Source organism: Heloderma suspectum, chromosome 5 (genome assembly GCF_057233095.1).
Source record: "Heloderma suspectum isolate Gila_16-S chromosome 5, 16-S_ref, whole genome shotgun sequence".
NCBI classification, from domain to species: Eukaryota; Metazoa; Chordata; class Lepidosauria; order Squamata; family Helodermatidae; genus Heloderma; species Heloderma suspectum.
In genome coordinates, this window is record NC_139462.1 from 231,646,413 (window position 1) to 231,660,665 (window position 14,253).

At 48.8% G+C, this 14,253-nt stretch overlaps 1 long non-coding RNA gene and 2 other non-coding genes across 3 annotated transcripts; all 3 read left to right on the forward strand.

The window, feature by feature from the left end:
- Positions 1 to 2,079: 2,079 nt before the first annotated feature.
- LOC146345297 (uncharacterized) lies at positions 2,080 to 8,042 on the forward strand. The gene is made up of 4 exons (XR_014792486.1): positions 2,080 to 2,853; positions 3,541 to 3,966; positions 4,794 to 4,977; positions 7,757 to 8,042. It is a non-coding gene; the product is annotated as an uncharacterized LOC146345297 (long non-coding RNA).
- On the forward strand, positions 3,709 to 3,846 carry LOC146345298 (small nucleolar RNA SNORA9). Its single transcript, XR_014792739.1, has one exon. It is a non-coding gene; the product is annotated as a small nucleolar RNA SNORA9 (small nucleolar RNA).
- LOC146345299 (small nucleolar RNA SNORA9) lies at positions 5,962 to 6,097 on the forward strand. The gene has a single exon (XR_014792740.1). It is a non-coding gene; the product is annotated as a small nucleolar RNA SNORA9 (small nucleolar RNA).
- Positions 8,043 to 14,253: the final 6,211 nt, after the last annotated feature.

Below are 14,253 nucleotides of genomic sequence, written 5' to 3' on the forward strand. Positions count from 1 at the left end.
TTCGCTTTCTGCCATTAGGGTGGTATCGTCTGCATATCTGAGGTTGTTGATAATTCTCCCAGCAATCTTAATTCCGACCTGTGATTCATCCAACCCAGCGTTTCTCATGATGTATTCTGCATATAAGTTAAATAAGCAGGGCAACAATATGCAGCCTTGTCGTACTCCTTTCCCAATTTTGAACCAATCGGTTGTTCCATGTCTGGTTCTTACTGTTGCTTCTTGACCCTCGTACAGGTTTCTCAGGAGACAGGTAAGGTGGTCTGGTACTCCCACTTCTTTAAGAATTTGCCACAGTTTGTTGTGATCCACACAATCAAAGGCTTTAGCATAGTCAATGAAGCAGAAATAGACGTCTTTCTGGAATTCTCTTGCTTTCTCCAGGATCCAGCGAACGTTGGCGATTTGTTCCTCTGCCTCTTCGAAACCCAGCTTGTACTTCCGGTAGTTCTCGGTTCGCATACTGCTGAAGCCTAGCTTGTAGGATTTTGAGCATCACCTTGCTGGCATGTGAAATGAGCGCAATTGTGCGGTAGTTTGAACACTCTTTGGCGTTGCCCTTCTTTGGAATTGGAATGTAAACTGACCTTTTCCAGTCTTGCGGCCATTGTTGAGTGTTCCATATTTGTTGGCATATTGAATGCAGCACTTTAACAGCATCATCTTTTAGGATTTGAAATAGCTCAGCTGGAATACTGTCATCTCCGCTAGCTTTGTTGTTAGTCATGCTTCCTAAGGCCCACTTGACTTCACTCTCTAGGATGTCCAGCTCAAGTTCAGTGACCGCACTATCATGGCTATCAGGGACATTCTGATCTTTCCTGTATAGTTCTTCTGTGTATTCTTGCCACCTCTTCTTAATCTCATCTGCTTCTGTTAGGTCCCTGCCTTCTTGGTCCTTTATCATGCCCGTCTTTGCACAAAACGTTCCCTTGAGATCTCCGATTTTCTTGAAGAGATCTCTAGTCTTTCCCATTCTGTTGTTTTCATCGATTTCTTTGCATTGTTCCTTTAAGAAGGCCTTCTTGTCTCTCCTTGCTATTCTCTGGAACTCTGCATTCAGTTGGCTATATCGTCCCCTTTCTCCCTTGCTTTTCGCTTCCCTTCTTTCCTCAGCTACTTGTAAAGCCTCATCAGACAGCCACTTGGCTTTCTTGCATTTCTTTTTCTTTGGGATGGATTTCGTTGCTGCCTCCTGAACAATGTTACGGACCTCCGTCCATAGTTCCTCAGGCACTCTGTCTATCAGGTCTAATCCCTGAAATCTATTCCTCACCTCCACTGTATATTCATCAGGGATATGATTTAGGTCATACCTGAATGGTTTAGTGGTTTTCCCGACGTTCTTCAATTTAAGCCGACATTTTGCAAGAAGCAGCTCATGATCTGAGCCACAGTCAGCTCCAGGTCTTGTTTTGACTGACTGTATAGAGCTTCTCCATCTTTGGCTGCAAAGGACATAATCAATCTGGTTTCGATATTGACCATCTGGTGATGTCCATGTGTAGAGTCGTCTCTTGTGCTGTTGGAAAAGAGTGTTTGCTATGATCAGCGTGTTCTCTTGGCAAAACTCTATTAGCCTTTGTCCGGCTTCATTTTGTACACCAAGGCCATGCCTGCCTGTTATCCCAGTGATTTCTTGACTTCCTACTTTAGCATTCCAATCCCCTATGATGAAGAGGACATCTTTTTTGGGTGTTAGTTCTAGAAGGTGTTGTAGGTCTCCATAGAACTGATCAACCTCAGCTTCTTCGGCATCAGTGGTTGGGTATGCCCTTGAATTATTGTGATGTTGAATGGTTTGCTTTGGATTCGTACTGAGATCATTCTAAGACATAGGGGATACTTAACGAATGCAGTCCGGGGCCGGAAGTCTTAAATAACCAATTAGACTGTAGCCCCTTGGGCTCTCCAGCTCTCTCCTATTGCCCGTTTTCCCCGCCGCAGTCGGATACTGATTGGCAGTCACATCAACCCGCTACAGCCCCTGCAGAAGGGCCGCTAGGGGGCGGCGGAGAGACGCAAAGGAGCGACCCGGCACCGAAGGAGGATGAGTTTTAACGTGATAACGTCACGCGCACAGAAGAGGCGGGGACGTGTAGGACGGGCCTCGACAGCCGCGGCGCGCTCGGTCTCTGGGCCACGCGAGCGCTGCATCTGTCGCCATCCGGGGCGACGGAGCCTGGCCGCGGCTTGCTGCGTGGCTCGCAGGCGCCTTACCTTCTGGTGTTCGGGCGGGGCCGGTCAGGGGCCGGGGTTGCAGCTCGGAGTCGAACGGGCCGCGGCCGCATTGTGCCTTCACTATCTGGGCCTGGTGGACCACGATTCCTAGGAAGCAGCGTGGCCCTGACGCTCAGTCTGCTAGAGGAGGCCTCGTGGTGTGGTGGATGCTGGGAGTTGTAGTTTGGGGCTGATTTCTTTCATGCTGGCTTCTAGACTACTGCTTATTTGCCTTTAATCCTTTTCCCGCTGGCTGGGGGAAGGCTGGGAGTTGCATGACTTTTTCCTGTCTGAATATGCATCCAGCTGCGCCCTAAATGTTTCGCCACAGAGATGTTTAAGGATGAACGTTACTTGGAACACGAATGGTGGCCGGTGCCAGTTTTCAGTTTAGAAAAGACATTCGGGATGTGGGTCGCTGTATTCTCTCCCGCCTCCACGCTAGGTGCTGTGGACAGTCTGAATAGTGATGCAGCAGAAGGGAATGGGAGCTGGAGCAATGCGGTGCTTGCTGGAGGAAGCCAAAGAGGACGCTGGGGAAGGATTAGAGTCCAAGGAAGCCTGTGTGGCTGCCTACCTCTGAGGATAAAAGAAAAAAAATAAAATGGATCATTCAGGGCAGAAATGGAAGAGGTGAGTCTGATACGGAGGCTGGGAACCTCCGGTCTGTGGCGCATTTGCGTCCAGCCTACCGCCCCTTCTTCTTGGCCTGATCTTTCTTCCTGGCAGCTGGTGCATTTCTATGCTGTGATTAAGCCTTTCTCTGTGCCCAGGATGGGGTCCAACCAGGGTGGGATGGAGGAAAAGGCCAGCCCCACCTGCCACAGGCTTTGAGCCCAGACAGATTACCCCCAAGGGGCGGCAGCTCTGAACATTTAAAAGAAAGGTTTCCGCCCTCCGCTTCATGAATTCCTTCGGTGGTCTCATGAAGATCCAGGTAGGAGGACGGTACAAATGGAGGACATGCAGCACTCCCTTTAGAGGGAATTCGAACTGAATTCTTATTTAGGGTTTCATCCTTGATAGAATGTCTTGGTAGAAATGCACACAGGCAGCCTAGTAAGCCCTCTGGGTGCATCTCAGGAGCACCACCATCAGCAGTAAGGCCAACGGGCTGGTCTGTGTTGGAAGAGATGCGCAGACAAACCCGACATGGAACTCTTCTCGTTTCATTCTTCTGGAACGCAAGGTAGTATGAGTAATTTTGGAAGTCTTTTGGCTGTTGCTGGTAAATGCATACAGGGTTGTTGTGTTTAGATCTTACTTTTGCTTCATCCATTCTGTACACAGTTTTATCGTATTTTTTCCCCTCTCTTGCAGCTTGTCTCTGTACCGGCATCATTGGGAGGTCTTTGTGATGTTGCCAGCTAAGCTCGGATGGCTGTAGTCTTAAACACGCTTGCAAGGAGATCCGGTGGGGATGTGAGTCTCCCGCACAAGGCCGCTCTGAAACATGTAGCTGGTGCAGTTGCTCCCTGCACCTCCTCCTCGCAAGCCTTCCAGCATGGCTGGGTCTCATCCGTGACCCTGATCATTCCTGTAGTGCTTGCAAGAGCAGCTGTGAGACGGTTTGAGGCCTTTCTCTGCTTCAACTTTGGAGGGAGGTTATAGAAATCTCAAACAAGCCTTTCCTGGGAAGCGGAGGAGGCAGCCCAGAGCTGTGGGTTCCCCACTGCTCTTCAGTGGGGCCACTATTTTGTTCTTGCTCCTCCCCTGAATCCTCAGTGGCATTGTGGTGCAGAGAAGGTACATCCAGGTTCACCTCTGCTTGGCGTGGTGTGTGCTGAGTAGCCTTGGGCAGGGCACAGACCCATTAGTCTTCAACAGTGGTGCTGACACCCGGGTCACAGCCTGATATAAAACAGGTCACGGCAGCATCTGCTACCACCACCCAGATAGGTTTTTTTTTTTTAAATTAAATGGGTTCCCAATTAAATGTTTGAGCTAAAGGTTGATCCCAGTTCAGAAACAGATGAAGGCAACTGGTCTGGTCTGATCTACCTCCCAAGATTGTTTGTCAATTGTAAGCTCTGTTACATTGCAGCCCATCTTTCCTCTGGGCCTGTTCGTATAACCCAGCCTTGCCCCAACCTGATGCCTTCCAGACGGTTGGACTGCAACTCCTATCATTCCCAGCCAGCATGGCCAGTCAGCATGGGAGTTGCAGTCCAACCCACGTGGAAGGCATCAAGGGCAAGGTTGATGTAACCAGTTATCCCAGCATAATAACCTTTGAGCCCACTCCCAGTGCTCTAATGATTCCAGGCAGACTAGGGAGGGTGTGTTCACCCCGGGGTAACCCTGCTTTAAGGCTCCTGAGAACAGAGGCCTCCATGGAAAAAAAGCAAAAAGCTCTCCCAACTGTCCCCCCCCCCCCCCGCCATGCAAAAATACCTTTCCAAAAAAGGTAACTGTTCCATCATCCCACCCCTGGATCATGAGTCCACACAATGGCTGAAGTGCAGCCCAATCCACACAAGTACTCTTTCAAATAGAGAGCCGGGGAAGGAAAGCTGGGGTGGGGAGGCAGCTCTGGGATTCCAGCAAGTGCCTTTCTTTTCTCTGTCTCTCAGTCCCAGATGTGACGTGAGCTAGTTCAAGTTGGATCCAGCAGCACTCATTGAGGAAGTGGCTCCTGGCCTTGGCCAGAGAGCCGCCTTGGGTCCATTCCTGGAAAGAATCGCCAGCATGCCTTGTCTGGCCCTATGCAGCCCTGAAACCAGAAGCGATTGCGCCCGTCTTTCAGCTTGGTGAAAGGTGAGCATTTTGCACTTGGCTCAGCTGCTGCTCGCTGAGGTGGCTCCAGGGTTTCGCCCTGGAGCTCCTCGGGGACGGGGTCTCGCTGGCACGCTCCCCGTAAGATGGAGCAAGAGCTCTGCGCCACGGGAAGCTTAGGCTTCCAAAGCCTCATCTGTGTCGACTTTAGACGTGAGAGGCCAGCTTTATTTTTGTAGAAAAGCAGAGAGGACTGTCAAGCCAGCTTCAACCTTTTTCAGTTTTTGTCCACTTCAGTGCATGGTTTTGCATACTTCCTTTGTGGTGAGAGATACCTTGCAAGGCGTAACCTGGCAAGGGGAGGGGAGGTTTTAGTAGAGGTTAGATGAGGAGCTATAACCCAGTGGCATTTCCAGTTTTTAAAGCAGGATCATGGGCAGCCAAGCTGGCTAGGGATGATGGGAGTTGTACTCCAACACATTGCTAGGGGGTTGGACTCGATGGTCTTATAGGCCCCTTCCAACCCTACTATTCTATGATTCTAGGGCATCGGGTTGGAATAGGGCGGACCTAGGCAACTCCATATATTCCTATAGTATGTTTTTGTCAATATACTGCGAACCACAAGGAAATGCCACATATTCTTACAGGGCACTGTGGGTTTGTTGCTGGAACTATGAAACATATCTCAAACAACCCTCTGCAGCATAGAGGATTAGGAGCCTTTCATCCTTTTAATTTTTTTTTTTAAGCAGCCGAGATTTATTTTATTACATTTACATCCCACCTTTTTTCCTCCTTGAGGATCCCAAGACAGCATACATAATCCTCCCCCCTTTTTATCTTCACAACAACCCTGTGAGGTAGGTTGGGCTGAGAGTCTATGACTGGCCCAAAGTCAGCCAGTGAGCTTCCATGGCCAAGTAGGGACTAGAACCCACGTCTCCCCGGTCCAACATTCTATCCACTACACTACACTGGCTCTCAGATCTTTGCATGGAGCAGCTCTTTGGAGGCCTTCCCTCCTCGCAAGCCTTCCAGCATGGCTGGGTCTGTTCCGTGACCCTGATCATTCCTGTAGTGCTTGCAAGAGCAGCTGTGAGGTGGTTTGAGGCCTCTCTGCTCCAACTTCAGAGGGAGGTTATAGAAATCTTGGACAAGCCTTGCCCAGGAGAACTTGGCAGGGGGGGCGGGGTTCTGAGGTGGTGTGGGAAAGATGGCGTCACCTTGCTGCAACTACAACTGGTCCAGACAAAGGGCATTTGCAGCTGAAGTTTAAGCTGTCTGAGTAAGGAGTCTTGCCAATTGCAGAATGTAACGCTGCCTATGATAGGTCAAACAGCAAGGAGAAGTAAGGTGTCTTTGTCTACGCCAGAGCAGAGTATTTTGCAAGTCATATGAACATACAAAGAGCCCTGCTGGATCAGACCCAGAGTCCATCTAGTCTAGCATTCTTTTCACCCAGTGGCCAAGCAGATGCACACGGGAAACCCACAAGTGGGACACGAGTGCAGTAACATCTTCCCGGTCATGTTCCCCAGCAGCTGCTGTACATAGGCATACTGTCTGATGCTGGAGGTAAAATATAGGCATTGATAGCCTTTGAAATTCCTCCACGAATGTGTCTAATCCCCTTTTAAAGCCATCCAAATGGGTGGCCTTCATGACATCTTGTGGTAGCCAATTCCATAGTTTAACTCTGCGCTGTGTGAAGACGTCTTGAATCTCTTACCAATCAGCTTCATGGGATGACCCTACTGCAGTTCTAGTATCATGAGAGAGGGAGACAAATGTCTCCCTATCCGCTTTCTCCACACCAGGCAGAATTTTGTACACCTCTACCATGTCCCCCCTTACTCACCCTTTCTCAAAGCTAAATAGTTCCAGCTGTTGTAACCTTTCCTCACAGGGGAATTGCTCCAGACCCTTGATCGTTTTAGTTGCCCTGTTCTGCACTTTTTCCAACCCTGCACTGTCCTTTTTTAGGTGCCATGACCAGAATTGTACACAGTACTCCCAAGTGTGGTCGCACCATAGATTTGTAATAGGACAGTGTGATCTTGGCAATTTCATGTTTGATCCCTTTCCTAAATATGCCGAACATGGAATTTGCCTTTTTTTATGGCAGCCACACACTGGGTCAACATTTTCATTGTGCGGCCTCTGCGTGCTCTTGTGTTTCGGCACAAAATCCACCACTGGCCCCCCTGAGAATCTTGGCTCCTGTTTAAAAATCAGGTTGCTAGTCCTTAGCGAAGTGGCCGTAGAGATGGACGATACCTGGTGAAATCTTACTGTATGCCAATTTGGGAGGGTTGGTCTGACTTGTTCTAAGGCAGCTTTCAACGGTCCTAACTGAAGGCAAGACGCACAAGGGAAGTGGGGGTGGTCGGAGAAGGTAGAAGTAAGGAATCGGCTCTTTTAGGCTGGAGCAAGATGGGGAGCTATAAGCAGGCATTGAAATACAGTTTGGGTTAGATCTTCTCTTGCTTGAACAGCAATTGGTGGCCCTTGTTCCTTTGGCCGATGGATGGGCCCAAGGCGTTCTTTCTCCTTCCTTCTGCACCCCCAGGGCGGTGGTCACTTGGAGACTCCGAGCCTTCTTTCTGGCTGGGGGGGAGAGCCAAGCCTGAAAGAGCTATTCCTTCTCTGACTGCTGGATGGGCTGGGTCCGTTTCCCCGTTACTTTGATGTTGTTCCGGGGAAGCAGGGCTGCAGCCTCCCACAGTGCCCGGGCTGATGGCAAGTGCCATTGCTTCCGGCATTGCTTCATGGATTTTAAAGTGATGGGCTTCCAATATCTTGGCCGTTTGTCTTCCAGGTCACCTGAGGAGGAGACGGAGCCTGGTTGTGCTATCCAGCTGCTAGGCTGCTGGTCCCTGGAAGCGTGTTCCTCTTCAGCCAGGGCTGCTGGTTTTAACATGTTCCTCCACCTCAACACAGGAGTGGATGTGGTCATGTCCCTGCATCGCCTACACGGGCCTACCCCGTTTCTCTCTGAGTCACTGCTGGCTGACTAAACCTGGGCGGGGGGTACAACTCAAATGCTTGAAAGAGGAAGTGCCCGCGAGTGCAGGGTTCTTTTAATAAACATGCAGACAGAGTAACTGAGTGCTGTCTTTTGTCTCCTGTAAATGCGTCTGGGGTTTTCCACACCAAAGGATCTTGTCAAGTACTTTAGGAAAGGATTTAAGCACAGCGCAGGATATCTGCCCTGGGCCGTGGTTTTAGGCGACCCTGGGCAGGGGAATTGGAGAAGGTATAAAGTCCAGCATCATGAGCTGTTTCCTGGGGGGTGGTCCGTCCCCCCCCCCACTTCCTCGGTAGTTTTTCTCCCACTATGTGTTACAAGTTGCAAGCTCCTTGCAGGCAGACGCCAGTCCTATTTGTTCCTAAGAAAAGTTGGAAGCTGATTGTAAGCGCTATGTAACAGAAGACCACATTTCCTTCTGGCCTGGCATTCCTGTGTATGTGGTCATCTGCCAGCAACATGTGGTGTTGTGAAGAAGCTGGTAGTTCTCCTTTTGAGGAGAGATCTTCCTTTCTCTTACTACCCCTCCCCCCAGACTCTCCCTCCCTCTCTTACGGGAAGCAGCTTTGAATGAATACATACAGCTAACATGTTCAAGGTTAGGGTTCACATTTGAAGCAAGTGCACTAATGCTGAGTTACAGCCCAACGAATCAGAAAGGTGCATACTCGTGAAGTGTGTATCCTGCCTTTCCACTAAAATTAGTGCTTTGAGGCAGCTAACAGTACAGCGCAAAGAAAGTGAAGTTACCATTACAATATAAAAACACAAGTGAAGGGGAAAGCCCAGCACCTCTGTCACAAGCACATCACTGTAGATCAGCCTTCCCCAACCTGTGCCCACCAGATGTTTTGGACTACAATTCTCTTCAGCCCCAACCAGCAGAGCCGGCTGTTGGATGATGGGACTTGTAGTCCAAAGCATCTGGACCGCATCTGGTTGGGGAAGCCTGGATTGGATAATCAATACATCAGCTCGAAACCTGTATCCATAAAAATGTCCTTGGTGGAAGGGTCATAGAGGTAGGCCTGGCCTGGCTTGGTGTGGGGTGCCAGAGCATGGGAGTAGCCACCAAGGAGGCCCTCCACTGTTTTCCTGCCAGATGTGCTGCTGGGGGTGCCAGGACTGAGGAGGGCTTTTCCTGGGCATCTTGAAGTCTGGATGGGCTCCTACGGGAGAATGATCTTTCAGATAGCCTGGTCCCAAGGTTGCGGGGCTATATAGGTCGTAACCAGCCCTTGAATTGTATCCTGAAGCAAACTGGCAGCCAATGAAGCTGTTGTAATAAACGCATTGCCTGCTCTGTAGAACAGGCTCTGGTCAACAGTCTGGCTGCGGTGTTCTGGACCAGCTGAAGTTTCCAGACACTTACCAGGGCAGCCCCAGGTAGACTGCATTGCAGTAGTCCATGCAGGATATGAGTAAAGCATGTGTTGCTGGCCAGATTAGACCTTTTAGGGGAACAGGTGAAGTTGGTGCACTAACATCACTTGTGCAGGTGCACTCGTGGCCACTCCCAAATCCTGGGCATCCAGGTTGGGGGCTGGAAACGGGAGCGCACCCAAGCTGCGATCCTGAGCCTTCAAAGGGAGTGTGACCCCCTCCAGCACAGGTTGAATCCCTGTTCTACCCTTCAGCTGACCAGGAGCACCTCTGTCTTGCCTGGCTTATGTGTCAATTTCTATAGGTTAAATAGCATCAAGGGGGGGCAAGATGGAACCCTGAGGGACACCATAGGCCAACCTGTCACCCTCCAGGTGTGCTGGATTGAATGTCCCAGCAGTCCTGGCTGGGGAATGCTGGGCGTTCCAATCCAACACATCTGGAGATCTACAAGAGGCCCTTCTCATTTGCCCACCTGTCAGAACGCTTAGGTGGGCAACTGCACATGAGAGGGCCTTCTCTGTGGTGGCCCCACACCTCTGGAATAAGTTGCCATTGGGCATCAGCCATGCTCCATCATTGCAGGCTTTCAAGAAGGCCTTCAAAACATATTTTACTCTGGCCTTCTGATAGGATTGCCGTTGTGGTTTTTGTTGTTGCTTTTTATTGCTTTTGTTATTACGGTCCGACTATTGTGTGTTTTATCACTTTTAATGTTGTATCAGCTTTATTGTATGCTGCCTTGAGGGGGGGGGTTGCCTTGAGAGGCAACCAAGAAATATTTTAAATAAATAAAGTGCCTTCAAGGCCACTCAGAGCAACCCACCCCCGCCCGTGCCTCACCTTTCCCCTATATTCTAGGGCCTGTAATGACCCAGCTGCCTCCCCCACCCCGATATCGCCCCTAGCTCCCTTGAAGCTGCCTTAGTCCATCACGCTCAGTATTGTCTAGCGCATCCTTTGCCATCCTAGGGCCCTCTAAATTGTTTGGACTACATCTCTCATCATCCCTGACCATTGGCCATGCTGCCTGTGGCAGATGGGAGTTTTTGCCCAACACATCTGGAGGGTACCAGGATGGGGAAGGTGGATCTAGCTGCTCTTCAGAGTATCAGGCAAGTATCTCCCAGGCATTTGACAGTATATGATAAGTGTTTAATTGATCCTGGAATGTCTTATGGCTATGGCTGGTTGTTTTTGAGATTGTTTGAATTTGTTTTAGATATATGTTTCTTTTGTGTATATTGTCTGTTCATGTGTTTTTTATGTAAATGGTTTTTAATCTCAGTATATTGTATGTTTAATGTTTTTTAACCTTTGTAAACCACCCAGAGAGCTCTGGCTATTCAGCAGTATAGAAATGTAAGATTAATAATAATAATAATAATAATAATAATAATAATAATAATAATAATATCCTTCCCAGCCCTACCTGGACATGCTGGCGATTGAACCTGGGACCTTCAGCATGCAGCCCCTGGTCCAAGCCCCCCAAGAAACAGTTCGAGCAGCTGGTGCCGTGAAAGATCCTCCAGCTGAAACCCTGGAGAGCCATGGCTAGTCAGCGCATGCAGATGCTGCAGAGGAAGAGAAATGGCGGTATAAAGCGGTTTCCTCTGATCCAGAGCTGACGCTCCCAAGGAGGGAGGTTGTCAGAATCTGAAGCCTGAGCTTCCCTTTAAAACTATTTGCCCAACCTGGTGCACTCCAGCCTGGTGTGTTGGACTGCAACTCCCACCATTAGCAGTGGCAGTCCACATCTGGAGGCCACCAGCTTGGAGAGGGCTGCCTTAAGCAGATCTCAAAAGTTAGCACGGGCTTGCCCTGCATGTCCTCTGTGTGGATCGGGGCGAGGAAGCGACGGGTCAAAGGACACCCACCCGCATGCTAGAACCACTGGCAGAACTGGATGTCCTCCTGCTACCTGTGTTGACTGAGATGGCTTTGTAAGTTAGATGCGCGGACGCATGCAAAATCAGATCAGAATGGGCCACGTTTGGGATGGCTGCTTACAAATCACCAAAAAAGGGGACGGTAATTTGCAGGACATCTGCATATGCTAATTTATATGTATAGATGCAAATTTAGAAATTATTATCATAGAATGGTAGTGTTGGAAGGGGCCTCTGAGACCATCGAGTCCAACCCCCTGATCAATGCAGGAGTCCAAGTTACAGCATCCTTGACAGGTGGCTGTCCAGCCTCATCTTGAATGCCTCCAGTGTGGGAGAGCCCACCGCCTCCCCAGGTAAATGGTTTCCTTGTCATATTGCTCTAACAGTCAGGAAGTTTCTCCTGATGTTCAGCCGGAATCTGGCTTCCTGCAACTTGAGCCCATTATTCCGTGTCTTGCACTCTGGGATGATCGAGAAGAGATCCTGGCCTTCCTCTCTGTGTCAACCTTTCAAGGACTTGAAGAGCGCCATCATATCTCCCCTCAGCCTTCTCTTCTCAAGGCTGAACATGCCCAGTTCTTTCAGTCTCTCTTCATAGGGCTTTGTGTCCAGTCCCCTGATCATCTTCGTTGCCCTCCTCTGAACCCTCCAGTTTGTCTGCATCCTTAAAGTGTGGTGCCCAGAACTGGACACAGTACTCAAGATGAGGCCTGACCAGTGCTGAGTAGAGGGAACTAGTACTTCCCGGGATGTGGAAGCTATACTTCAATGAATGCAGCCCCAAAGAGCATTTGCCTTTTTTGCAGCTGTATCACATTGTTCGCTTATATTCAGCTTGTGATCTACGACGATTCCAAGATCCTTCTCGCTTGTAGTATTGTTTAGCCACGTATCCCCTATCTTGTAACTGTGCATTTGGTTTCTTTTTCCTAGATGCAGAACTTGGCATTTATCCCTATTAAATTTCATTCTGTTGTTTTCTACCCAGCACTCCATTCTATCAAGATCGCTTTGAATTTTGTTTCTGTCTTCCAGGTTATTAGCTATCGCACCCAATTTTGTGTCATCTGCAAATTTGATCAGCATTCCCTGCACCTCCTCCTCCAAGTCATTCATAAAAATGTTGAAGAGCACTGGGCCCAGGACTGAGCCCTGCGGTACCCCGCTCGTTACCTCTCCCCAGTTTGAGAAGGTCCCAGTGATAAACACTCTTTGAGTCCGATTCTGTAGCCAACTGTGGATCCACCGGACCATTGTTTCATCTAGCCCACTTTGAGCTAGTTTGCTCATCAGGAGATCATGGGGCACTTTGTCGAAAGCTTTGCTGAAGTCAAGGTATATGATGTCTACAGCATTCCCATGGTCTACAAGGGAGGTTACTTGATAAAAAAAATGAGATCAGATTTGTCTGGCAGGACTTGTTTTTGACAAATCCATGTTGGCTTCGAGTAATCACGGCATTGTTGTCAAGGTGCTTCCAGATGGATTGCTTTATGATCTGCTTCAGAATTTTTCCAGGGATTGATGGCAGACTGACTGGTCTGTAGTTCCCAGGTTCCTCCTTTTTACCCTTTTTGAAGACAGGGACGTTAGCCCTCCTCCAGTCATCTGGCACTTCCCCTGTCCTCCATGATTTCTCAAAGAGAATAGACAACGGTTCTGAGAGTTCTTCTGCCAGTTCCTTTATTACTCTAGGATGCAGTTCATCTGGCCCTGGAGATTTGAACTCATTCAAAGTAATTAGGTGTTCTTTGACCATATGCCTATCGATCTCAAGCTGCAATCCTGCCCCTTCAGCCTGCGCTTCGCCTTTGCCAGGGGGGTCATAGACCCTCTTTTGGAGAAGACTGAGCCAAAGTAGGAAATGAGCACCTCTGCCTTTTCTTTGTCATCTGTTATCGTTTTGCCATCCTTATTTAATAGCTGAACCACCATTTCTTTCTTCTGCCTTTTACTATGCACGTAGCTGAAGAAAGCCTTTTTGTTGTTTTTAGCATCCCTCGCTAGCCTCAGCTCGTTCTCAGCTTTAGCCTTCCTGACGCCATCCCTGCAATTCTGTGCTACCTGCCTGTACTCTTCCTTTGTTACTTGGCCTTCTTTCCACTTCCTATATGTGTCCTTTTTTGCAATCCTGCCACTTCAGCCTGTACTTCACCTTTGCCGGGGGGGTCATAGACCCTCTTTCAGGAGAAGACTGAGTTGAACTACCATTTCCTTCCTCTGTCTTTTACTGTGCACGTATCTGAAGAAAGCCTTTCTGTTGCTTTTAGCATCCCTCGCTAACCTCAGCTCGTTTTCAGCTGTAGCCTTCCTGACGCCATCCCTGCAATTCTGTGCTATCTGCCTGTACTCTTCCTTTGTAGCTTGGCCTTCCTTCCACTTCCCATATGTGTCCTTTTTTTGTTTTCAGGTCATCTCTAAGCTTTTTGTGAAGCCACATTGGCTTCTTCTGTTGTCTTCCACTTTTTTTTCTTGTTGGAATTGTTTGTAATTGTGCCTTTAGAATTACCTTTTTTTTTAAACTCCCACTCATCTTGGACTCCTTTTCTCATTAGAGTCACTTGCTATGGGACCTTCCTTGTAATTGTTCTGAGTTACTTAAAATTGGCTTTCCTAAAATCCAGGGTATGTGTTTGGCTATACTCGGCTTTTGCTTCCTTTAGAACCAGAAACTCAAGTATAACATGGTCTATTTCCCCTAAAGTTCCCGTAACTGCTACTTTATCCACTAAGTCATCTCTGTTGGTTAGGATCAAGTCAAGGATAGCCAATCCTCTACTTCCTTCCTCCAATTTCTGTAGGAGGAAGTCATCAGCAACACAGGTCAGGAATTTTCTGGAGGGGACATGTTTTGCAGAATTTGTCTCCCAACAAATATTGGGGAAATTAAAGTCCCCCATTACTACTATGTCATGCTTCCTTGAAACATTGGCTATTTGCTTTTCAAATGTTTCATCCTCGTCTTCTTCTTGATTGGGTGGCCAGTAGTAGACTCTGACCACCAGGTTC